Source organism: Eriocheir sinensis, chromosome 44, assembly GCF_024679095.1.
Source record: "Eriocheir sinensis breed Jianghai 21 chromosome 44, ASM2467909v1, whole genome shotgun sequence".
Taxonomy (NCBI): domain Eukaryota; kingdom Metazoa; phylum Arthropoda; class Malacostraca; order Decapoda; family Varunidae; genus Eriocheir; species Eriocheir sinensis.
This window is the reverse complement of record NC_066552.1, coordinates 8,856,624-8,882,779: the sequence shown is the minus strand read 5'-3', so window position 1 is coordinate 8,882,779 and position 26,156 is coordinate 8,856,624. Positions and strand designations below refer to the sequence as shown.

At 44.5% G+C, this 26,156-nt stretch overlaps 1 long non-coding RNA gene across 1 annotated transcript; it reads right to left on the bottom strand.

The window, feature by feature from the left end:
* Positions 1-20,717: 20,717 nt before the first annotated feature.
* Positions 20,718-23,522, bottom strand: LOC126980421 (uncharacterized). The gene is made up of 4 exons (XR_007733243.1): positions 22,810-23,522; positions 22,522-22,674; positions 22,413-22,490; positions 20,718-22,373 (listed from the first exon to the last, which is right to left on the bottom strand). It is a non-coding gene; the product is annotated as an uncharacterized LOC126980421 (long non-coding RNA).
* Between the last annotated feature and the right edge of the window lie 2,634 nt (positions 23,523-26,156).

Below are 26,156 nucleotides of genomic sequence, written 5' to 3'. Positions count from 1 at the left end.
AAATTGTGTTCACCTCGACTTGCTGGCGCTCAAGAGGTCCTCATGCCTACCAACGACCCAATCCTCCTCCTCCTCCTCCTCCTCCTGCAACTCCTTCTACTCTTCCTCCGTTCCACCTTTCTATCGCTTCCACCTTAACCTATTTCGCCTTTTTTTTTATTTCATGGTTGATGTTAGTTATTTTCTTCTCTGTTTTCTTCTTTACCGTTTGTGTTTTGTTCCTTTTGTTCTTCTGGTTCCGGATTTTTGTCTTCTTCTTCTTCTTCTTTTTCTTTCTCCTTCTTCTTCTTCTTCTTTTTCTTGTCTTAGGTTTCTTGTTTTTGTTATTTTCTTACTTCATCTTCTTTTCTTCCTTCCTTCCGCTTCTCCATCTTTTTTTTCTTTTCTCTTTCTCTCTCTTTCTAGCATCTTCAAAAGTCTCCTTCTTCTTCTTCTTCTTCATCTCCATCTTGATCTTCCTTCCCATCCTCGAATTATTCTTCTCTCTTCTCTTCCCAAATTTATCCGTGTCATCCTCGTCCACATCTTTCTCCTCCTCCTCCTCCTCCTCCTCTTCCTGCTCCTCCTCCTCCTCATTACCCAAGCTATCAGCCTCAATTCTCCTCCTTACCTCCACTAAACACATCCTCCTCACTCTCTGCTTTTTTTTTCTTTCTTTCTTTCTTCCTCTTCCTTGTATCACTGTTTTTTTTTCTTCTTTTTTTTCCCTCCCCGTCGAAATAATAACTTCCTCTAGCTACTTTTCTCTCTCAACAAACAGCTTGATCTTCTTCTTCCTCCTCCTCCTCCTCCTCCTCCTCCTCTTCTTCCTCCTCGCCCCGCACTTTCTTCCTCCCTCCTTCCTCTCTTTACTCACTTATGTCATTATTTTCTTCATTTCTTCACGCTTCTTAAAAACCTCCTTCACTCACTCTCACACGCAAACGAGAGAGAGAGAGGGAGAGAGAGAGAGAGAGAGAGAGAGAGAGAGAGAGAGAGAGAGAAAGTAGAGGGGGTGGAGATGGAACGATACAGAGATGGAGGTGTGAAGGGATGCTGAGAAGAGATAGATAGAAGGAAAGAAAGATGAATAAGTAGTGGGAATCTGGAATCAGGTAGGAATAGGAACTAGAAATCCAGGTAAAGTAAGGAAGAGTAAGGAGGATAGTGTGATGGGTCTCTACTAACCATTCCACTACTACTACTACTACTACTACTACTACTACTACTACTACTACCACCGCTTCCACTGCCGTCACACAAACAATCTCACCTGTTTCAGTATTCAGGTGATCATCTCAGGTATAGACGCCATGCCGCCCGCCTGGTGCCACACACACACACACACACACACACACACACACACACACACACACACACACACACACACACATGGTAAGTTATATACAAACAAACAGACACACACATAAAAAAGAGTATAGTTGTATCTAAGACGTATACATTATTCACACACACACACACACACACACACACACACACACACACACACACGAAGCTTTAGCAACGTAAACACCATATTGTGACGTCACGATCATTAGCCTTGCTCCATATCTTGTTGCTTCACCACCACCACCACCATCACCACCATCACCACCATCACCACCACCACCACCATCACCACCATCACCACCACCACCATCACCACCACCACCACATCCTCACTAACAGCATCTGAACCGCTACCAAATCCACCTCCACCATAAAAGCACATCCACCATAAAAGAATAAATGAAATCAAAAAAGTAGAACTAGAAGACCAGAACAAGAACATGAATAACAAGAACAACAAAACTCACTAAGAAGAATACGAGGAACAACGAGACGAACAAAAGGCACATCATAAAATTCACCAAGAAGAAGAGAATAAGTGCAACAACAACAACAAGAACAAGAGTAACATTAATAATAATAATCATAACAACACGCAAATCCACTTACACACACACACACACACACACACACACACACACACACACACACACACACACAGACACTCCCTCTCTCCCTCCCGTCCTCCCACCATTCCCGTCCTCCCTCCCATCATCCACCATTCCCTTCCCTTCCTCTCTCCCTCCCTCCACCCTTCCACCATTCCCGTCCTCCCTCCCATCATCCACCATTCCCTTCCCTCCCTCTCTCCCTCCCTCCACCCTTCCACCATTCCCGTCCTCCCTCCTATCATCCACCATTCCTTCCCTCCCTCTCTCCCTCCCTCCACCCTTCCACCATTCCCGTCCTCCCTCCCATCATCCACCATTCCTTCCCTCCCTCTCTCCCTCCCTCCACCCTTCCCGTCCTCCCTACCTTCATCCACCATTCCCTTCACTTACTCTCTCCCTCCCTCCACCCTTCCACCATTCCCGTCCTCCCTCCCATCATCCACCATTCCCTTCCCTCCCTCTCTCCCTCCCTCCACCCTTCCACCATTCCCGTCCTCCCTCCCATCATCCACCATTCCCTTCCCTCTCTCTCTCCCTCCCTCCACCCTTCCACTATTCCCGTCCTCCCTCCCATAATCCACCATTCCCTTCCCTCCCTCTCTCCTCCCTCCACCCTTCCACCATTCCTGTCCTCCTCCCATCATCCACCATTCCTTCCCGCCCACTCTCCCCTCCCTCCACCTTCCACCATTCCTCCCTCCTCCCATAATCCACCATTCCCTTCCCTCCCTCTCTCCCTCCCTCCACCCTTCCACCATTCCCGTCCTCCTTCCCATAATCCACCATTCCCTTCCCTCCCTCTCTCCCTCCCTCCACCCTTGCACGTTTACCTCCCTCCCTCCCATCATCCACCATTCCCTTCCATCCCTATCTCCCTCCCTCCACCCTTCCACCATTCCCTCCCTCCCTCCCATAATCCACCATTCCCTTCCCTCCCTCTCTCCCTCCCTCCCTCATTCCCTTCACTTCATTCTTATCATCGTATCTTACATAACAGTCTCTTCACTTAACTCTGATAGTCTTAACCTCTACCACCCACAGTCACACGCCCTCCCTTTCCCTCTTCCTTCCCTCCCTCTCTCTCTCCCTCTCCACCTACCCACCTACCACCCTCTCTCCCTCTTCCTTCTCACATGCAGCTCTTTCCTTTCTCACTCAAGTCTCACGTCCTCTTTCTTCTCCCTCTTGCTCCTCATGTGCAGTTCTCAACCTCTCTCTCTGTCTCTGTCTCACACCCTCCTTCTTCTCTCTCTCTCTCTCTCTCTCTCTCTCTCTCTCTCTCTCCCCACTCATACAGTTTTTAATCTCCCACTTACAGTCACACACCACCCCTCTCTCTCCCTCCCTCTCCGTTTCCCTCTCCACCTACTACCCCTCCTCCCTTTCTCTCCACCCCTTGTTGTCAACCATATCCACCTGCTCAGTTTTCCACCTTCCTTCTCCACCTTAATCCCTTTTATCTCCTCACTTATACCCACCCATCCACCCTATCTTTACACCCTTATCACATCCTTATCCACCTGGTCTTCTCCCACCGCTCCCTGATTCTTCTCTCTTCTCTCCACCTCCTGCCTCCCTCCACCCACAAAGCAGTAGAGGTCGCCCACCCAGCTGGTAACACTGCGTAGCCTCTCCCCCTTCATCACCTTCTTCATCCAACACTCTGAAAAACTTGACTATTATCACCACCCCTTACACACGACCACACCCCCTGCACACACACACACACACACACACACACACACACTAAAGGCAATCCAGTGTGTGTGTGTGTGTGTGTGTGTGTGTGTGTTTCCTTATAAGATATTTTCCACTGGTGCTGACTAACTTTTTTTTCCTTGTTTTCTTTTTTTTCTTATTTTTTAGTGGCACGAGATTCACCTAGTAAGGAAACAGATAACGAGACCTCCTTACCTGTATAAATTTCTCACCTGAATTAAATAAGTTGCTCTCTCTCTCTCTCTCTCTCTCTCTCTCTCTCTCTCTCTCTCATTCCTATAACATTATTTTTTTTCCTCTTCTTAACCCTATATTTTAGAGCAATTTCTTGACGTGGGGTGGACTCTTATTAACCTTTTTAGCGTTGCACAGCTGATTAAACATTTTTCTAATTTACTCTCATAAGATACAGCAGGGTTTTTTTTTCTTTCACTCTTTTTTTTTTTTTTGTGTGTGTGTGTGTGTGTTACGCGTGTCAGGTGTTGTGGACTGGTATACTCTATTCTGCTCTGTTCTATACCCTATTCTAGTCTATACTCTATACTCTACTTTATACTCTATACTCCAATTCTGTATTCTATATTCTACTGCATACTCATATTTTACACTCTACTCATCCGTACTCTATTTTATACCCTATACTCTATTCTACATTTTACACAATACTCTGTTCTACATTTTTCTCTATACTCTATACTCAATCTCTGTTTTAAACTCTGCACTTCATTCCATACTCTAAACTATTTTCGGCGTGGGTCGATATCCCGTTTATCATCACTCTCCGCTATCTTGTGACTCACGCCCCTTATCGGCCTGCTGGTCCCCGCCGCCTTCCGTGTCTTAAGAGGGATACTGTTAGCTTTACGTAAACAGTCCAGTGTGATAACGAATACTACACGAGACTAGGTTACGCGTGACGGATTTTGGGTTGCGTAAAAGTATACAGTGAGTGATGGTTAAGATTAGCGTATTCATGTGTGTTTGATTTTCTTCCTCTCTTTCTTAGGGTGACAAGAAGAAAAATTAAAGGGATGTGAATGAAGACTAGTAGCTAAAAGAAGGGAGAAATGGGGGAGAAAGATAAAAACGAGACGTAAGAAAAAGAAAACAGGAAGAAATGAATGAACCAGAATGAGACAGGAGAAGGATACAACAACTGACATACTTAAAAGAAAAACTACAAGACAAAAAAAGACAAAAGGGAAGACATTGCCACTACAATTCTTCTCTTTCATCGGTGCCCCTTGCCTTCTTCTTCTTCTTCTTTTCTCTTCTACCTCGCGACGCTAATTCCATAACAGATAAGAGAGTCAAAGGAACACCTATTTTTATACTACTCACTATGGCGCAATGTCCGAAGGTTTGAACGGACAAAGATATCACGCAATAGCACTTTGGGGGGAAGGGGGACACCGCATCGTTAAAATGAACTTCGCTACACTGGACAACCACCTTCTGAACACCTTAATGAGACGGAAGCAAAGGTAAGAAATGAGAGGAGAATACAGAGAGGAAGCAATACGAGAAAGAAATATTAAAAAAACTGTAACGGTACACGAAAACACCGATGACTCTACTAATCCTTTAGAACATGTTTACGTCACCTTAATGAGACAGAAACAAAGGAAAGAATGAAAGGGAATACATCGAGGAAGCAACACTAGAAAAAAATATAACTGTACTTGTAAATTAATAAGCAGAATATTACCTTGACATCACGTTAATTAGACGAAGACAAAGGTAATTAAAAGACAACACACAGAGGATTCAATACGAGAAATAAATGATAAACACTCGACTATTGACATTGATTAGAACACCACCTTGATATCACGTTAATTACACAGAAACAAAGGTAAGCATGAAAAAATAAATCATAAGAACATCAGAACATAAGAACATAAGGAGTCTGCGAGAGGCCGGTAAACCTAAACAAGACACCTCCTGTAAACCTAACCCCACCTAACCTCCCTGTCCATCGAGGAAGCAACACGAATAAGAAGAAAAAAAAACACTAATAGAATCCAATAACATCAATAAATCCCAATCCCGCCCTGACATGACCTTCACAAGACCGAATCGAAGGTCGCGGCGGGAAGGGAACGCGTCGAGGAATCTATAAGCGAGGAACATTAAAGGCAGACAAAGGACAAAGTGGGGAAAAAAATAACTTATGCTAATGAGATGTTGATTGAGATGCTTGTGGTTTTGGAAGGAGGGGGAGAGGGGAGGAGAATAGGGGAGAGGGGGAGAGGAGAAGGAATAAAGGAAAATGATAAGTAGAAGACTGAATAAGAGGAGAAAAATTTGAAGAGGGGAAGAGGAGTGAATAAATGGAAGAGAAGAGATTGACAGGATAAGAGGGAGGGAGCTGAAGACGAGAAGGAAGGAGAGGGAAGTGAAGGAAAGGATAAGAAGGAAGAGATTTGAAGAGGGGAAGAGAAGTGAATGAAAGGAAGAGAAGTGAATAACAGGATAAGAGGGAGAGAGCTGAAGAGGAGAAGGAAGAAGAGAGAAGTGAAGGAAAGGATAAGAAGGAAGAGATTTGAAGAGGGAAAGAGAAGTGAATGAAGGGATAAGAGGAAGGGAGATGAAGGGGGAAAGAGATAGAAAAGGAAGATATAGAAAAGAAAGATATAGAAAGAGATATAAAGGAGGGAAAATGAGAATTGAGCAAGGGAAAGAGAAGTGAAGGAGAGAATAGAAGGGAAAAAGTTAAAGAGGGGAAAGGGCTGTAAAGGAAAAGATAGGAAGAGGAGAGTTGACGAGGGGAAAGGTGACTGAAGGAAAAAAATAGAAGAGTTAAAGATGGACTAGAAATGAAGGACAGAAGAGGTAGAAGGAAGTAGGAGACGAGAGGAGAGAGAGAGAGGGAGGGAGGGAGAACATAGGAGGAGGAAGAGAAGAGGTAGCATTTTTTTTTTTTAGGGAGAGGGGAGAACTTAGAAGAGGGAGGGGACATTTGACAGAACTCTCCTCCTGTAACTCACACCTACACCCACACCTACACACACACACACACACACACACACACACACACACACAGCAGTACTCACCCCTTCCAAACACGTACACACACAGTCATGTACACCTTCTCTCCGCCTCTGTACGTACCTGTGTGGGTGAAGAAAACAATATGTGAGTAAGAGGAAGACAAACTAGATAATTACTTACACAAGAAAATTCACACGCCGCCTGAATATCAAAACAACATTTCTTGATAATATAAAGTTTTGTTAATTAAGTTTGTGGTGAGTATCCGTGTTTTGTTTTTGTTTGAGTGATTTTATATTTTTTTTATTTCTCTTGTTTATTTGTTTATTAGTTTGTTTTTGTTTGTTTCTGGGATGTTTTGTTTCTTTTTGCTTATTTGTATTTTTGTTTCTCTTGTTTAAATACTTGTTTGTTTATGTTTATGTTTTTAGGACTTGTTATTTTTTTCCGTTTATTTGTTTATTTCTCTGTTTCTGGTGTGTTTGTTTTGTTTTTGTTTTGCTTATATTTATTTTCGTTTCGGTTAATTGTTTATTTATTTGTTTACTTGTTTGTTTGTTGAGCCACGAAGCTGACCCAAAACCAAAATCTAGACCACTGATTTTCTCCTTTTTTTCCTTCTTTTTCTTTTTGAGTTGATTGCTTATTCAGTTCTTACACAAACCTGCTCCCCAAATTATGTGTGTGTGTGTGTGTGTGTGTGTGTGTGTGTGTGTGTGTGTGTGTGTGTGTGTGTGTGTGTGTGTGTGTGTGTGTGTGTGTGTGTGTGTGTGTGTGTGTGTGTGTGTGTGTGTGTGTGTGTGTGTGTGTGTTTGGGAACGTTTAAAAGTGTCAAATCATAGAAAGTAGTTGTTCCCGTTTATTTTAATGAATTGATAGTAGCAGTTGTTGTTGTTGTTGTTGATGGGTGGAGAAAGAGAGACAGCCCAAGAGGGAAGGAGAAGAAGGGGAGGATGGTGGTTTAGAAGTTGAAGAGAAAAAAGGGAGAAGAAAAGTGTTAAAGTTTTGGGAAGAGAGAGGAAAAGAAAAAGGGATTAGAGGGAAGAAGAGGATGGAATTAAAAACACTAGCAAGAGGAAGAGAGGGGAAACAAGAGGAAAAGGAGAGGAAGAGGAAAGGAGAAAATGAGTGACTCTTTACAGTGAACAGAATTATAAAAATATTTGATCTAGGAAGAGGGAAAGGAAGGAGGGTGAAGTGGATGGATGCAGGAACTAACCAGCGACGCCTTCTTTGGTTAGGTGAGGAACTTGAGAGATATTTTAAAAAGTATCGGAATTGGGAAGAGGGGGAAGGAGAAAGGGGGGTGAAGATGGGGGGGGGGGGTGCAGGACCTAACCGATGACACCTTGTTTGGTCAGGTAAGGGTGGGCGGCCTGACTCCTACCTGCCTGGCGCTCACCTGTCCTGGCGCCCTACTCAGGTTACCGCGGTGATGTTGACGAGAGGCGTGGTGGTGGTGGTGGTGGTGGTGGTGATGTTTTTTGGGGGGATAGTGGTGGTGGTAGAAGTAGTAGTAGAGGTAGTATTTGTTGTTGCTGTTGTATGAGTATTGGTTTTGTAGTAGTAGTAGTAGTATGGGTATCGTTTTTGCTGTTGTAACCGTTGTTCTTGTTGTCGTAGTAATAACAGTAACAGTAGTAGAGGAACAGGAACAAGAATACGAATAAGGACAAGAGGAAAAAAGGAGGAGAAAAATAAATAGCGGTAGTAACATTAGCCAAAAATACCACATCAATGAGTAAGACGATTCCAGAGAAGTATCCAGACACCAATAAGCGTCGGAGCAAGAAGGAGAGCGAGACCAAGAACTCGCCGGGGAACAAAAACTCCCGCTCGCTGCCGCTCTTACGAAACTCTTCACTTACTTATTAGGATCGAAACACGGCGAGAAAATAACGCAACGCGGCGATGGAGAAAACTCAGAAGGACGGAGCGGCTACAACGAAGTGAGGAGGAGGAGGAGGAGGGAGAAGAAGATGAGGAAAAGGGGATGGAGAAAGGAAGTCAGGGGATAGATAGAATAAAAAGGGAAAGAAAGAGAATCAGAAGGCAATGTGCAGATGGGAAAAGTAGACGAAGAAAAGGAGGAAGAGTGGATGAAGAAGGGAAGTCTGTGGAGAGGATGAAGATGGTAGAAGTTGATAGGATAAAGAGGGCAAGAAAGAGAATCAGAAGGCAATGTGAAGATGGGAATAGTAGACGAAGAAAAGGAGGAAGAGGGGATGGAGAAGGGAAGTCTGTGGAGAGGATGAAAAAGGTAGAAGTTGATAGGATAAAGAGGGCAAGAAAGAGAATCAGAAGGCAATGTGCAGATGGGAAAAGTAGACGAAGAAAAGGATGAAGAGTGGATGAAGAAGGGAAGTCTGTGGAGAGGATATGAAGAGGGTAGAAGTAGATAGGATAAAGAGGGCAAGAAAGAGAATCAGAAGGCAATGTGCAGATGGGAAAAGTAGACGAAGAAAAGGAGGAAGAGTGGATGAAGAAGGGAAGTCTGTGGAGAGGATGAAAAAGGTAGAAGTTGATAGGATAAGGAGGGCAAGAATCAGAAGGCAATGTGCAGATGGGAAAAGTAGACGAAGAAAGGGAGGAAGAGTGGATGAAGAAGGGAACTCAGTGGAGAGGATATGAAGAGGGTAGAAGTAGATAGGATAAAGAGGGCAAGAAAGAGAATCAGAAGGCAATGTGCAGATGGGAAAAGTAGACGAAGAAAGGGAGGAAGAGTGGATGAAGAAGGGAACTCAGTGGAGAGGATGAAAAAGGTAGAAGTTGATAGGATAAGGAGGGCAAGAATCAGAAGGCAATGTGCAGATGGGAAAAGTAGACGAAGAAAAGGATGAAGAGTGGATGAAGAAGGGAAGTCAGTGGAGAGGATATGAAGAGGGTAGAAGTAGATAGGATAAAGAGGGCAAGAAAGAGAATCAGAAGGCAATGTGCAGATGGGAAAAGTAGACGAAGAAAAGGAGGAAGAGTGGATGAAGAAGGGAAGTCTGTGGAGAGGATGAAGATGGTAGAAGTTGATAGGATAAAGAGGGCAAGAAGGAGAATCAGAAAGCATTGTGAGGACGAGAATAGTAAAACCAGAATGATGGGTAAAAGTGTGAAGATGGTGATCGATGAGGAAGGAGAGAAAGGGAAGACAGGAAGGATAATGAGGAAGAAAAAAAGTTAAGGTAAATAAGAGGAAGAGAAAACAAGAAACAGAAAAGAACGAACAGAAACGGGAAAAAAAGAGAATAAAAGGCACAAGGAAAAGAGGAAAAAATTAAGAAACGGAAGGAAAACAAATAAGTAAGAAAAAGAACGGAAGAAAGAGGTAAGAATGAAAGAATAGGAAAGAAAAAGAAAATATACGAGAGAGAAAGGAAGATGATTCAGGAGTAAGGAATGGGAGATGATAAGAGAAGAGAAGGAAGGAAAAGGAGCAAAGGCAGAAGGAAAGGACATAAGGAGGTGGAGGAGGAGAGAGTGGAGAGAGAGGGGCGGGAGAGAGAGAATTGGGGTGGAGTAGAAGGAGGAGGAGGGAAAGATACCGAAGACAGAAAAAAGGTGAGAGGGGAGGGGAGAGGGGAAGGTAGGGGAGAGGAGGGGAGGGTCAGATAGGTCAGAGGGGGATCGGGGAGAGTCACAGTGTTGCATAGTGAAGGAGGAAACACCAGACACTTGACACCAGGAGGAGGAGGAGGAGGAGGAGATAAGGCACACAGAGAGGAAGTAGAAGAATGTATAGAATGAGAAGGAAGAGGAAGAAAAGAAGGAATTGGAGAGAAGAGAATAACAAGAAACAGGATGAGGAAGAGGAGGAGGAGGAGGAGGAGGAGAAGATAAGGCGCAAAGAAAGGAAGTAGAAATATGTATAGAAAAAGAAGAAAGAAAAGAAGCAATTAAAGAAGAGGGAAGAGAAGTGTATAAAAAGAAACAAGGAGGAGGAGGAGGAGGAGGAGGAGCAGACGAAGGAAGAGGAGGAGGAGGTAGAGAAGGAGGAGATAAGACATACGAAAAGGAATTGAAAAAAAAATGTATAGAATAAGAAAGACGAACAGAAAAAACGTTTGAAAGAGGAGGAAGAGGAGGAGGAGGAGGAGGAGGAGGAGGAGGGGGGGGGGGGCGGCGCGAACACATCCTGGAGGCAACACGTTCGAGACTTGTGGCGCCGACGGATTCAAGTGCCAGGATTAGGGTCGCCGCCGTCCAGCCAGTCCTACCCTCCCCCGCCCCGCCGCCGCCGCTGAAGGGTCCTACAAAGGGTCCTACACCTCTTACTCATCGCGGGACTGAGGGGAAGGGGCGTATCCTGCAGTCATGGGCGTCGGCGTTTTTTTTTTTTTTTTTTTTTACCTCTTCCCCTCTCGCTCTCCTCCTCCTCCTCCTCCTCCTCCTCCGTTTGCTAATTCTACTTCTTTTTCTTGTTTCTTCGTTTCTTTCTTTTTATTTTTTCCTTGTTTGTTGTTTACCTTCTTCCTCTTCCTTGTTTTACTATTATTTTTCATTCTCCTTCTCCACCTTCTTCTCCTTTTCTTTTCTTTTTTTCCTTTCCTTGATTTGCTGATTATCTTTTTTCTTTCTTCTACTTCTCCTGCTTCTTCTTCTTCTTCTTCTTCTTCTTCTTCTCCTGTTGTTTGTTCATGTCTTTCTCTTCTTTCTCATCCAAATGCATCTTTTTCTTTTCCTTTTTCGTCTCATTCTCTACATTCTTCCACTTCCTTTCCCTGCATTTTATCTCCTCCTCCTCCTCCTCCTCCTCCTCCTCTGCACCTTCTCCTGTTTCCTTCCTGTGCTTCATACCATCCATTCACTCCCCTCTTCCCCCCTTTCCTCCCCTTCCCCTCTTCCTCCCCATTCCTGCTGGGTGTGTGGAAGGGGAAACTAAGATAATAAATCAGTAGCATCTTGCATGTGTCGCTTCCTCCCCTTCCTTCCCCTTCCTCCCCTCCTTCCCCCAACCTGATATCCTTCTTCCTCCCTCTCTTTCCTCTTTTTCCTTCCCTCTTCTCCTCCCTCCTGTCCTTTTCTCCCTTTCTTCCTGTCGTTTTCTTTCCTTTCCTCCCCTTCCTTCCCCTTCCTCCCTTTCCTCCCCCAACCTGATATCCTTCTTCCTCCCATCCTTTCCTCTTTTTCCTTTCCTCTTCTCCTCCTTCCTGTCCTCTTCTCCCTTTCCTCCTGTCGTTTTCTTTTCTTTCCTCCCTCCTTTCTTCCCCTTCCTCCCTTTCCTCCCCCAACCTGATATCCTTCTCCCTCCCTTCCTCTTCTCTTTTTCCTTTCCTCTTCTCCCTCCTGTACTTTTCTCCCCCTTCTTTTCTTTTTCTTTCTTTTCCTCCCCTCCTTTCTTCCCCTTTCTCCCCTACTTCCCCTAACCACAGACACTCTTCCCCTCCCTCGTTTTCTCTTCCCTTTTCTCTTGTTCACCTTACTCCCCTAACTTCCCTCTGTGCTTTCCTCTTTCTCTCCCTTCTCCCTTCCTCCCGTTCTCTTTTTCTCCTTTCCTTCTTTCTTCCCCTTCCTCCCCTTCTCCCCCTTCTCATTAAGTTCTTGAAGTTGCTTGATTGGTCTGAAGAAACTTTCGTCTTTGAACTCTCCTTAAGGGCGTCACCTTCATGCTAAACCCTAATATTCTCGCCCTTATTGCTTGATTTATGACTTCTTTTCTTCTTCTTCTTCTTCTTCTTCTTCTGACTCAAACGTCTACTGTTACGGTCATTCATGTCAAAGTCTCTCTCTCTCTCTCTCTCTCTCTCTCTCTCTCTCTCTCTCTCTCTCTCTCTCTCTCTCTCTCTCTCTCTCTCTCTCTCTCTCTCTCTCTCTCTCTCTCTCTCTCTCTCTCTCTCTGTAACATAAATATTCATTAGTTTTACGCAATCCCAAATAAAAAAAAAACATAATATAATGAACGAATGTAGCCTCCTTCCTTCCTCCTCCTCCTCCTCCTGCCATCCTCCTCCTCCTCCTGCCATCCTCCTCCTCCTCCTCCTCGCCATCAACAGGTTTGCACAGGGGCGCGGGGCCACACCTGTCCAGTTCCCAGGTAGCAAGTTCACCTGAGGAGGAGTCATGTCCCACGGTTATCACAGGTAATTGGGAGCCCCAGGTGTGTTGGAGGAGGAGGAGGAGGAGGAGGAGAAAGAGGAGGAGGTCAAGTAGTAGCAGTAGTAGTAGTAGTGGTAGGAATAGTAGTAGTAGTAGTAGTAGTAGTAGTAGTAGTAGTAGTAGTAGTAGTAGTAGTAGTAGTAGCAGTAGTTATTGTTGTTGTTGTTGTTGTTGTTGTTGTAGTGAGAGGAGGAGGAGGAGGAGGAGGAGGAGGAGGAGGAGGAGGAGGAGGAGTATAAGTAGGAGGAGGTGAAGGAGGATGGAAAGTAGTGAGAACTAGACAAACAGCCTCCTCCTCCTCTCTCTTCCCTCTTCCCTCCTCCTCCTCCTCCTCTTCTCCCCAAGTCTCGGCAACCCAAAAAGAGACGGAGGAGGAGGAGGAGGAGGGAAGAGAAGGAGGAGGAGGCGTTAGTAGTCCTGCCAGTAGACTAGACTGGGTGCCCTTCCCCTTTCCTCCCCCCTTAACCCTCTCCCCCACTCCCCATCTTCCCCTCCCCTTCAACAAGCCGACGTGCTATTCATTACCTCCTGATCCAGTCCCCACACGTCCCCTGCACCCCACCCCTCACCCCTCACCCCTCCACCCCTCCACAGTACCCATCGTGGCGCCAGGATGCCATAATGGGCTGAGTGGAAGGAGTGGGAGGAGGAGAGAGAGGGAGGGAGAGACGGGGGGAGAGACTGATGACATGAGTGGTGAAGGGGGAATGTGGAAGAGGAGGTGAAGGAGGAATGAATGGTGGAGCTGAAGGTGGAGAAAATGAGGACAAGATTGGTGGAGTGTGAAGGAAGAGGTAATGGTGGAATGAATGGTGGAGGGAGAGGTGGAGAGAGGGGGAGGAGTGGTAAATGGAGTGTGTGGAGGAAGAGACGGTGAAGGAAGAATGAATGGTGGAGTGGAAGGAGAGAAACTGAAGTGAGAGGTGGAGAGAGTGAGGGAGGACAGTAGTGGAGGGAAAATGTGGAGTAGAGAATGGAGAGTGGAAGAACAGGAGTGAATGTTGGAAGCGAAGAACTGGAAGTAGTAAATAGGACAGAGAAGCAGAATAGCGGCTTGATTTGGTGTGGCTTGGTGTGGCTTGGTGTGGTTTAACGTGGCTTGTCTTGTCTTAGTTTGGCCTGGTGTGGCTTGGCGTGGCTTGAAATGGCTTGGCGTGGCTTGGCGTGGGTGTGGGTGAGTCAGGTCCGCCGCTGCTGCCTCGTCCTGTTAGCTCAGCTGCCTCCCTGATTCACAGCGCCTGGCCAGGTGTCCACGCGTAATGCTACCTCCCTCATCCCCCATACCTCGCCCCTCTCCCCTATCTCCCCTCTCATCTTCTTCCGTCACCCCTCTCCCCTCAATCAGCCCTGTATACCTCACCCCTCTCCCCTATCTCCCCTCTCAATCTTCTTCCGTCACCCCTCTCCCCTCAATCAGCCCTGTATACCTCACCCCTCTCCCCTATCTCCCCTCTCAATCTTCTTCCGTCACCCCTCTCCCCTCAATCAGCCCTGTATACCTCACCCCTCTCCCCTATCTCCCCTCTCTAAATATTCTTCCGTCACCCCTCTCCCCTCAATCAGCCCTGTATACCTCACCCCTCTCCCCTATCTCCCCTCCCTAACTCTTCTTCCGTCACCCCTCTCTCCTATCTTCCCTCCCTAAATCTTCTTCCGTCACCCCTCTCCCCTCAATCAGCCCTGTATACCTCACTCCTCTCCCCTATCTCCCCTCCCTAAATCTTCTTCCGTCACCCCTCTCCCCTCAATCAGCCATGTACCTCACCCCAAACCCCTATATCTCACCTCTCTCCCCTCAATTTCGGGCTTTTTTTCATTATAGTTTTATTTTCTTTTTTTGTCCTTGAACAGTTTCCTCTACTGTAAAAAAAAAAAAATTAAATTACTCCTCATCCCTCTCTCCCCTTCCTCATTTTTCCTTCACCCCTCATCACAACACCTCTCCCCTATCCCCTTTCTCCCCTCTCTCTCTCCTTCCGTCACCTCTCCTCCTTTGCTACTTTTTCCTTTCCTCTTCCCTCATCATCTGCTTTCTCTATCTCCCCCCCTTACTTCTTCTCTAGCTATTTCTTTCACCCCTCTCCCCTCTAGTTTCCTTCACCCCTCTCTCTCCCCTACCTAACCCTACCTTATCACCCCACACCCCAACCCTCTGCATTCTTCTTTTCCTTCCCCTCATTCTCCTCCCTCTCCCCTTCCCTCATCTCCCCTCACCCACTTTCCCATCTTCTTCATTCTCCCTTTTCCTCTCATCACCCCACCTCGACCCTCTCTCCTCCCCTCTTCTCACACCTCCTCCTCTTCCCTTCCTTGCCCTCATCTTTCATTCCCCTTTCTTCCCTCCTCCCTCTTCCTCCTGCATTTCATCTTGTTTCACGCAATATCCTCCTCCTCCTCCTCCTCCTCCTCCTCCTCCTCTTCCCTCCTCTCCTTCCTCCTCTTACACACCATTTTTCATTGACTCTCTTTTTTTCCCCTCTTCCTCCTCCCCTGTAGTTCATCTTGATCATGTAATATCTCTCCTCCTCCTCCTCCTCCTCCTCCTCCTCCTCCTCTTCCCCTCACTTTCCCAGCTTATTCACTCACCCTGCAACATCTCCTCCTCCTCCCCTATTCCTCCCCATGAAATTGAAGTGAGGTGCAATAAAACCAAGTGGTCTCCCCTCTTCTCCCCATCTCCCCTCATCTCCTTTCCCCTCACAGGATGGCACGTCAGCCCTGCATATGCCAGAGATCAGAGGGGAAGCGAAGGGCGGAGAAATGGGTTTAATAAAGGAAGAAAAACAAGATAAGGAAGAGGAGTGAAAACAAGGATGGAAGGGGAGGAGAGAGGAAAAGGAAGGAGAATATGATAAGACATGGAAAAGGAAACAGAGAGGAAAGAAAACAAGGAAATGAAAAGGAAATGGTCAAGGGAGAGCGAACATGGAAAAGAAGACGAAGAAGGATGGAAGGAGGATGGAAAAAGGGATGAAAGGGAGAAGATAAAGAAGGGAAGGAGAATATGATAAAACGTGGAAAAGGAAACAGGAAGAAAGGAAGAAGACGTGGAAAAAGAAACAGAAAGAAGAGAAGAGAATGGGAAGAAAGGGAGAAGATACTGAATGGAAGGAGAATGTGGAAAAGAAGGTATGAAAGGAAGAAAATAATGAAAGGAAGGAGAATTAAGAAAATCACGAAGAAAAGGAAACAGGAAAGAAGGAATAGTAGGGAGAAGATAATGAATGGAAGAAGAACGTGAAAAAGAAGAGGATGAAATGAAGAAAATAATAAAGGGAAGGATAATAAGAAAATGACGAAGAAAAGGAAACAGGAAAGAGGGAATAGATGGGGATGAAAGAGAGAAGAGGAAGGGAAGATGAATATGAAACGAAGGGAAGAAAAAAGACGAAAAAGAGGAATAGAAGGGAATGAAAGGGAGAAGAGGAAGGGAAGCAGAATATGAAACGAAGGGATAATGAAGACAATGAATGGAAGGAAAACCTGGAAAAGAAAACGAAGAAAGAGGGAAGAAAGAGAGATTAATAAAAAATGGAATAATGTAGAAGAGAGGAGATGCAGGACAATGTGGGAAAATGAGCAAACAGGAAGAGAGGGAAGGAAAAAAACAAGGACATAAAAAAGCAAGGAGCAGGAAGTAGAAGCCAAAAAAAAAAAAAAAATACAAACATCCCAAATTAAGTAAAGAACAAAAAACAAACAACAGGAAACGAAAGACGAGAGGAAGAAAAACATTATAAAACACATGTAAATGAGGAGAGGAAACAAGAAGCAAAGAAAACAAATAAGAATGAAACGTTTTCCGCCTTCTACACAACCACCATCACCACCACCACCCACCACCAACAACAACAAAAAATAATAGAAAAAACTTTGCCACTTATCACAATCAGTTTAATTAAAAGTTACACCATTAAACCGACCCATGCCTCTCCTCCTCCTCTTCCTCCTCTTCCTCCTCCTCCTCTTCCTCCCCCTCCTCTTCTTCATTCTTGTAACATTCATGAGGATATAGACAGTGAAAGTAACATGAGTGAAGTGAGTGATCATCTGTTTGTGTTTGTGTGTGTGTGTGTGTGTGTGTGTGTGTGTGTGTGTGTGTGTGTGTAGCTCGTCTCATTCCGTCCCCGGCTCATTCACCTTGCCTGTCCTGGAGCCTACCTGTCTGCCAAGCTCACCTGCCCTGCCCCACACCTTGCAACCTGCCCCCCCACCCACCCCACCCACCCACCCACCCACCCACACACACACACACACACACACGCTTTGCTATACCTGCCCGCCTGACCAGCGAGCCTTAGTTTGTTCAGGGAGAGGCGACATAACCTCCCCCACCCTTTTTTTCTATCCTTTTCTATTCCTATGTCTTCCTTCTATCCTATTCTTCCTATCCTATACCTTCCCTCTATCCTCTCCTTCCCATTCTTTCCTTCCTTTTATCCTATCTTTCTATCCCTATACTATCTCCCCCTTTTCCTTCCACTTCCTTTCACTTCTTCTTCCCTTTTCTACCTCTTCCTATTCATGTACTGTACCTTCATTTTACTCTATCCTCCCTATTCTATCCTTCAACTATCTTCCCTCTCCTTCTACCCTTCCCTACCCCTTCTTATTCCCTTTTTTCTTCCCTTTCTATTCCTATATCTCCCTTTTATCCTCTCCTTTCAATTCTATCCTTCCTTCTATCCTTCTGCTATCTTTCCTCTCCTTCTACCCTTCCCTACCCCTTCTAGTCCCCTTTTTTTCCTCCCTTTCTATTCCTATATCTCCCTTTTATCCTCTCCTTTCTATTCTATCCTTCTACTGTCTTCCATCTCCTCCTTCTACCACTCCCTACCCCTTCTAGTCCCCTTTTTTTCCTCCCTTTCTATTCCTATATGTCCCTTTCATCCTACCCTTTCTATTCTATCTTTCCTTCTATCCTATTCTTCTATCTTTCCTCGCCTCCTTCTACCCTTCCCGACCCCTTCATATTCCTTTTTTCCTCCTTTCCTATTCCTATATCTCCTTCTACTGTCTTCATCTCCTCCTTCTACCCTCCCATCCTTCCCTTCCTCTTCAATTCTGCCCTTCTCTCGCTCCCTCAACCACCCCCTATCAACTCCTCTTCTCCCTTCCTCTTCCCTTCACTTTTTCATCCATGCCACCCCTTCCTACTACCACCCCTTCTCCCCTTCTATCCCCTGTTGCCCAACCCTTCCCTCCCCACCCGACTTCCACTCCTTTCTTCCACCTTTGCCACTCCTTTACCACTGATGCTGTAAAAAATAAAAATAAATAAAAAAAAACCTACCATTGAATCACCCCCAACCACGAATCTTCCTCCTCCTCCTCCTCCTCCTCCTCCTCCTTCCCGTTCTTCACCTCCCTCCCTTACATCAACAATCTTCCCCCTCCCCTTCACCCCTCCCCTCACCCACACACAAAGGCACTCCCTCACCCCCACCTAACCTTCAATTTGCTTTAGGAGGGACGATTCACCCCACCAACACCCCACCTTCTTCCCCCACCCACCCACTGTTACACACCCTCCCCCTCCCTTCACCCCCTTCCCCTTAACCTCAAATTTGTTTTAGGAGTGGCTGGTACCGGTTCCTCCCCTCCCCCCCCCCCCTTAATTAAACCCCCTTACCTTTTTTTTTTAGGAAGTTAACGGATTTATTTCAAGGGTGTTTTTTTTAAGGGGTGATGGGGGCGGTTAACCCTTTTTTGGCATTACATATCACCCCTTTTTCCCTTTCTACCTCCCCTTTTTTTGTCTCCCCTCCTCCTTAACCACCCTCCCCCTCCTCCTCTTCTTCCCTACTACAGCTCCCCAACCTCAGCTTTGCCTAAGGGGGCGTCGCTCCCCTTCCCACGCCCTTTTGTCACCTCCGGGTTCCTCTGTGTGTGTGTGTGTGTGTGTGTGTGTGTGTGTGTGTGTGTGTGTGTGTGTGTGTGTGTGTGTGTGTGTGTGGTTGCAAACACTTTGATGACTTGACAAACAAAAGACAAACGTTGAAGCGTCCCCCTTTCTCCCCCTCCCCCCTTTCCCCTCCCTTCCCCTTCCCTTCGCCCTCCTCTTCCCTTCTGCCCTTCCCTTCTCCCTCCTCTTCCCTTCTGCCCTTCCCTCACCCCCGACATATCACCCACTACGACCCCCCTGAGTGACTCCTCCTCCTCCTCCTCCTCCTCCAATTCTTGCCCCACCTTCTTCCTCTTCCCAGATTCCCTCCTCCTCCTCCTCCTCATTCTCCCTCCGGCAATACCACTGCTTCTTATCTCCTTGTCTCCCCATGTCCTCCAGCTCTCCTCCCCGTCTCTCTCCCTTTCCTCCTCCCTTGCTCCACCCTTGCTCTCCTTTTTCTCCTCCTCCTCCTCCTTTTGTTCCATCCAAGTCCATTTTCTATTTGCTTCTTCTACTCTTTATTCTCCTTTACCTTTTCTCCTCTTCTTTCTGCATCTTCTACTCTCTCTTCCAAGACCCTTTCTACTCTTCCTCTTACTTTAACTCAATCGTCTTTTCATCCATGCTCTCCTCCTCTTCTCCCTACCTCTCCTCCTCTCTCTCTTCTCACCAAGCCCTTCCTTCTCCTAATACTCCTACTCCTCTGTTCCTCCCCCTCTCCTCTTCTTCTCTCTTTTCTCTCTCCAAACCCTTTCTTCTCTTCCTCTCACTCCTACTCTATCCCCTATTCTTCTCCAATCTGTGTTCTCCTCCTCTCCAAACAGACACCCTTCCTCTTCAATCTCCCTCCCCCTTCCCTCTCTCTTCCTCCTCCCCCTCTTCACCCCTTCGTCAGGAGAACAGAAGATGATGTCATGAGCCCGGAATTCTCTCCTCACAAACCTGCATTCTTATCTATCACGCCTGTCTGTCTGTCTGTGTGTTCGTCGCATCTTCTTTTCTTTCTTTTTTCTTGTTTCTCGTATTTGTATAACTGTGATCTGGGTTTTTTTGGTCGATCTATTTCTTTGTTTTGGATTTAGTTTTGGATTCTTGTTGTCTTGTTGTTGTTGTTTTTTCTAGTAGCATCATAATAGTATCTGTCGCCTCATATGTTTTCTTTCTTTCTTTTTTGTTTTTGTTTTGTTTTGGATTTGCTATTGTATCCTTGTTGTCTTAATGTTTTTTGTCTGTTTATTTGTTTGTTTGTTTACTTGTTTCCCTAGTAAGCGTTATCGCATTCTCTCACTTATTTTTTTTTCTTTTCTACAATTATATAAAGAAAATACCAATCAAGACAAATGAAACAACAAAAAAGCTAGTGAATGAATGAATAATGAGAATGACGAAAAAGAAAATGCATAGACGAGTAACAGACGGAGGAGGAAGACGAGGAAGAAAACAAATGTATGAGGAAGACAAGGAAATAACAAAATAATGAATAATGAGAAAAAAACAAATGAATAACTAATGAAGGAGGAGGAAGACAGACAGGAAGATAAATTGATTAATGAAAAAAAACTGATAAATAACCGATGAAGAAGGAAAACAAGACACAACGAAATAAATAAAAAAACATGAATAATTAATGAAAGAGGAAGCCAGGAAGATACATTAAGGAACAATAAAAAAAAAAAGATAAATAACCGATGAAGGAGGAAAACAAGACACAACGAAATAAATATAAAAAAAACATGAATAATTAATGAAGGAGGAAGACGGGAAGATAAATTAAGGAATAACAAAAAAAAAAAAACTGATGAATAACCGATGAAGGAGGAGAACAAGGAGATAACAAAGACAATAAACTGATGAGGAAGAGACAGAACAGGCCACGGGGAGGGAGGGAGAGAGAGAGGGAGAGGAGGAAAGAGGGGGAGAGAGGGAGAGAATCGAAGGGCGTGGGAGAGGAGTCATGTTCTGGTGCTGACGAGGGAGAGTGAGAAGGGAGAGGCTGATGGGGAGAAGGGGGGAGAGGGGAGGGAGGATGGGAAAGGGGGGGAGGGGGGCCTTAGCTCAGCGTGACCTCTTGTGACCTAATAAGAGTGACTGACCAATTTCCTGACCCATTTCCTCCTTTCTAATTAGCTGTCAAAGAGGTGTATTGTTTTCTTTTATTTCTTTTGTTTTGTTTTGTTTCATTTCGTTTTATTATTTTTTTTCTTTTCACTTCGTCTGATTATTATATTTTTTTTTTTTAACCAATTTCCTGACCCATTTCCTCCTTTCTAATTAGCCTTCAGAGAGGTGTATTGTTTTCCTTTATTTCTTTTGTTTTGTTTTGTTTCATTTCGTTTTATCATTTTTTTTCTTTTCACTTTGATATTTTTTTTTTTACTTTTTTCAGTGTGTGTGTGTGTGTGTGTGTGTGTGTGTGTGTGTGTGTGTGTGTGTGTGTGTGTGTGTGTGTGTGTGTGTGTCAATTTTTCTGCGCGTCTTTCCTGTTTTCAATCTTATCCATTTCCTTTCTTTTATCTTCTTATCAGAGTTCATACAGTGCTTTTTCCATCACCAGTATTATGAGTTGCCATTTATTTCTCATATCAAAATTAACGAAGTGTGTAGATCGTTTTTTTTTCTTTTTTCCATCGACAACACTGCACTATTCCTTTTGTTTATCTTCTATTCAAAGGTTACGAAGGTTTCTCATCGACAGTTTATGCGTTTGTTTCTCATATCAAAGTTTAACGAAGTGTGAAGTGTCAGTTTTTCTTCCTATCACCTTTTTTTTACGTCGTTAATATTACACATTTCCTTTGTTTCTCTTCTTATCAAAGTTTGCGAAGTTTTTTTTTTTTTCATTAATTTCACGCGTTGCCTTTTGTCGCTCATTCAAAGTAACCGAACCGCGTAGGACTGTTTTTTTCTACTACTTTTTCCACATCGTCATTATAACACATTTCATTTACTTTATCTTCTTATCAAAGTTTACTAAGTCTTTGTTTTCATCACCAGTAATATGCGATGCCGTCTGTCTCATGCATTCAAATTCACCGAACCGCGTATAGTTATTTTTCCTATTACTTTTTTATCGCCAGTATCACACAGTTCCTCTTGTTTATCTTCTTATCAAAGTTTACTAAGTCTTTGTTTTCATCACCAGTAATATGCGTTGCCGTCTGTCTCATGCATTCAAAGTCACCGAACCGCGTATAATTATTTTTCCTGTTACTTTTTTATCGCCAGTATCACACATTTCCTTTTGTTTATCTTCCTTTCAAAGTTTACCAAGATGTGTTGACTGTCTTTTTTTCCTTCTTGCTCTTTTGCACTTTATCAGTCTCACGCTGACTGACTAGATCCGATTTCTGGGTTGCGCTGAATTTGACCTGTCACGCTTGTCTTTTGTTTCAACGCCTCGGCTTTTTGCGATGCTACTTTTTCTTTCTATTATGCATTGTTTTCCGGTAGTGTTGAGTTGGTAACGATGCTGAGAGTGACGGGTTCTTTCTTTAGTAGGTGGGAGAGGAGGCGAAAATACTGGCCCTAACTAAACCCTTCCCTCAATCTCCTTCTCTTCCCTTCTCTTTAGGTGTAGGAAGAGAAGTAAGAAATGGCTCCACCTCACACTCCTCTCCTTTTTCTTCCTTTTCTTCCCTCTCTTAGATGTAGGAAGAGAAGGAGGAACTGACCTTACTTCAATCTCCCTTTTCTTCTCTTCCCTAACTGACCTTACTTCAATCTCCCTTTTCTTCTCTTCCCTAACTGACCTTACTTCAATCTCCCTTTCCTTCTCTTCCCTAACTGACCTTACTTCAATCTCCCTTTTCTTCTCTTCCCTAACTGACCTTACTTCAATCTCCCTTTTCTTCTCTTCCCTAACTGACCTTACTTCATCTCTTCTCTTCCCTAACTGACCTTACTTCAATCTCCCTTTTCTTCTCTTCCCTAACTGACCTTACTTCAATCTCCCTTCTCTTGAGGTGTAATAAGAGAAGCAAAACCGGCCCTTACCTCACACTCCCTTCCCCCTCCCTCCCTTTCGTCACCTCTCCCTCCCTCTCTTCACACCTCTCTTCTCCATTACTTCATCATCTTCTCTTCCTCCTCTCCCCTTCCCTCGCCCCCCTTTATTCAAACACCCCTTACCTCACACCCCCTTCCCCCTCCCTCCCTTTCGTCACCTCTCCCTCCCTCTCTTCACACCTCTCTTCTCCATTACCTCATCATCTTCTCCTCTTCCTCCTCTCCCCTCCCCTCGCCCCCTTTTATTCAAGCACCCCTCGACAATGCACACACTTATTTCTCGCTGTTATTAAGTGATTACACAAGAGGCCCTTCCACACACACACACACACACACACACACACACACACAGAAACAGCACAGCACAGAGACAAAAAGAAAACAAGAAAGGTACAATTTTGAAAACGCATACTCGCACAAAACAAGAAAATAAAACGCGTAAAAATAACCATATAAACGTGAAAAAAATACAAAAAGGGAAAATAAGCAGGAAATTAGAAAAAAAAATACGGAAAAGTAACTATAAAACCGAGAAAAGAAAGAAAACGGGTAAAATAAACAGGAAATCACTCAAATACGCCGCTTCGAAATCTGTTCCGGCACATGGCTCGCGGTTCATCCGGTCCCAGTGAATGAAGACGCGCCGTGAAACCTGAGAGGCGGCGAGGTGATGTCAGTGTTTACCTCCCCACGTCAGCTTCCCGCGGCAGGCACGGAGGGTGACGTCAGGACAAGGGTATTACGCCCCAGAGACCCCTTTGAGACGGGACGCTGACGAGACCTGATTTTCTTCCCCGGTGATAAGACGAGGATAAGATTAGAGAGATTAAGGGATGAAAGCTGATGTGCCACCCCTCGATCAGTCATCTCTCTCTCTCTCTCTCTCTCTCTCTCTCTCTCTCTCTCTCTCTCTCTCTCTCTCTCTCTCTCTCTCTCTCTCTCTCTCTCTCTCTCTCTCTCTCTCTCTCTCTCTCTCTCTCTCTCTCTCTCTCTCTCTCTCTCTCTCTCTCTCTCTCTCTCTCTCTCTCTCTCTCTCTCTCTCTCTCTCTCTCTCTCTCTCTCTCTCTCTCTCTCTCTCTCTCTCTCTCTCTCTCTCTCTCTCTCTCTCTCTCTCTCTCTCTCTCTCTCTCTCTCTCTCTCTCTCTCTCTCTCGTAAAGGTTTATACTGAATCAAAAGGTTAGAAAGATATAAATGTTTGCATGTCTTCTCATTCTGTCAAATCAAACACAAAGAATGAAAGCACACATACTATACAGCGGTGACGCATTGTTTTACATCCTGATTCATATATTTGCTTTTTTTTATATAACCAGAACAAATAAATACATCAACCAATAAATTACATGAGCGAAGAATAATGATGATAGGAAATTTGATATACGCTCTGTTTTGTCTATTCCTTTTATTTCTTTACTTCTTTTTTTTCATTTCTAAGTCGCACACGGAATTTCAAGACCATTAATAAGAATAAATAAGAAGAATAACTGGAAAATTATTACATACTGGTCTTAATTTGCTTTTTTTTACTCTACTGAATTCACATTTTTTTGAAGTTGCACGAACTCAAAACCACGAATAAATAGGAACAACAAGAACTACTACTACTACTACTACTACTACTACTACTACTACTACTACTACTAAGAAGAAGAAGAAAAAGCAGAAGAAACTAATTGCATAACCTACGTTCTTTCTTTGTATCTACTTGTCTTTCCGTCTTTACTTAACTCTTCTTTTTTTTTCAGGTTGCACAATCAGTCTGGCCAACACAATAACAAGACCTGCGTGTGCGTGCGTCTCCTTCTCGGTAGTGGCCTCGACGCGCGAAGCAGGACATATAAAGCGATCAACAGACGACTTTGTTTCCTGAGCCGCGTCGCCACTTCATCCGATTGGTCACTGGCGCCACAGAACAGACAGACTAACGTTTCGACATTCTCCTTCGTCGTTATGCCCCTCCTCCTCCTCCTCCTCCTCCTCCTGCTCCCTCACCTCCTCCTCCTCCTCCTCCTGCTCCTTTTACTACGTCCTCTACTTCGCTTTCTTCTCCTAGTCCGATGTCTTCTTGTTTTCTTCTCCTCCTCCTCCTTCTCCTGCTCCCTCACCTCCTCCTCCTCCACCTCCTGCTCCTTTTACTACGTCCTCTACTTCGCTTTCTTCTCCTACTTCGATGTCTTCTTGTTTTCTCCTCCTCCTCCTCCTGCTCCTTTTACTACGTCGTCTACTTCGCTTTCTTCTCCTACTTCGATGTCTTCTTGTCTTCTCCTCCTCCTCCTCCTGCTCTTTTTACTACGTTCCCTTCTTCGCCTTCTTCTCCTACTTCGATGTCTTCTTGTTTTCTCCTCCTCCTCCTCCTCCTGCTACTTTTACTACGTTCTCTTCTTCGCCTTCTTCTCCTACTTCGATGTCTTCTTTTTTTCTTCTCCTCCTCCTCCTGCCCCCTTTTCCCGGTTTCCCCATATCTCTCCCTGCTTTTCCCATGTTTACCGTTCACTTTTTTTTCTTATAATCTTCCTTGAGTCTCAGTTAACTTCTCTTTCTTTCTCTCTCTATTCCTTCTTTTGTCACCACTATTTCTGAGTAACGTTTTTCTCTCTAATTATTCAGCTTTCTCCGATTTTTTTTAACTTTTTCTATTTCCGCTCTCTACTTACTTAAAGAAAAGGTAATAGAGGAATGAAAAGAGAAAGAAGTAAGGGAAAGAAAAAGAGAAAGACAAAAAAAGTTAAACAATTAGTCCTTGAAGGTGTTCTGCGCATCATCTTCGAGACACAAGGGAATCAAACACGGGGCAAGAGGATCTGACTCCCCTGAAGGTCACGTGACAAAGAGGATTATGAGAGAGAGAGAGAGAGAGAGAGAGAGAGAGAGAGAGAGAGAGAGAGAGAGAGAGAGCAATCTATTAAGCAACCAGATGTGTTACCATGAAAGAGTTGAAACATGACCCACAGCTACCCATTAATCCGCCCCATTCCTCAAACACAAACACACACCCTCAAAGTTCATGTAAGCACACACACACACACACACACACACACACACATCCGGCGGAACTTTCGGAAATGTCTGGAAGTCTTTCTTATCCGTCTATCGAAAGAGGAAATATTAGCTACAGAACATGAGGGAAAACGAAGTGTCAAGATATAGATTTTTTTTTTTAGTGATGTAACGTTATTATCATTATCAGTATTATTTTTTTATTGTTATTGTTGTTGTTTACAGCATCACCAATCCACCTCAGTTTTTTTTTTTTTTTCATTCACTCATGTTTCATTCATCCTTCTTTATTCACTACTTGATTCATTTCCACTCTTTTCATTCACTTCTCGCCCCTCCTTATTCCTCCTTACCTTCCTTCTCCTTTGCTTATCTTTTCATTCACTTCTCGCCCCTCCTTATTCCTCCTTACCTTCCTCCTCCTTTGCTTATCTTTTCATTCACTAATTTTCCTTCCCATTCTCTTCTTCTACCTTATCCACTCTTCTCCATTTTTTCCCCTCCCTATTTCTCCTCTTTTTCCTCCTTA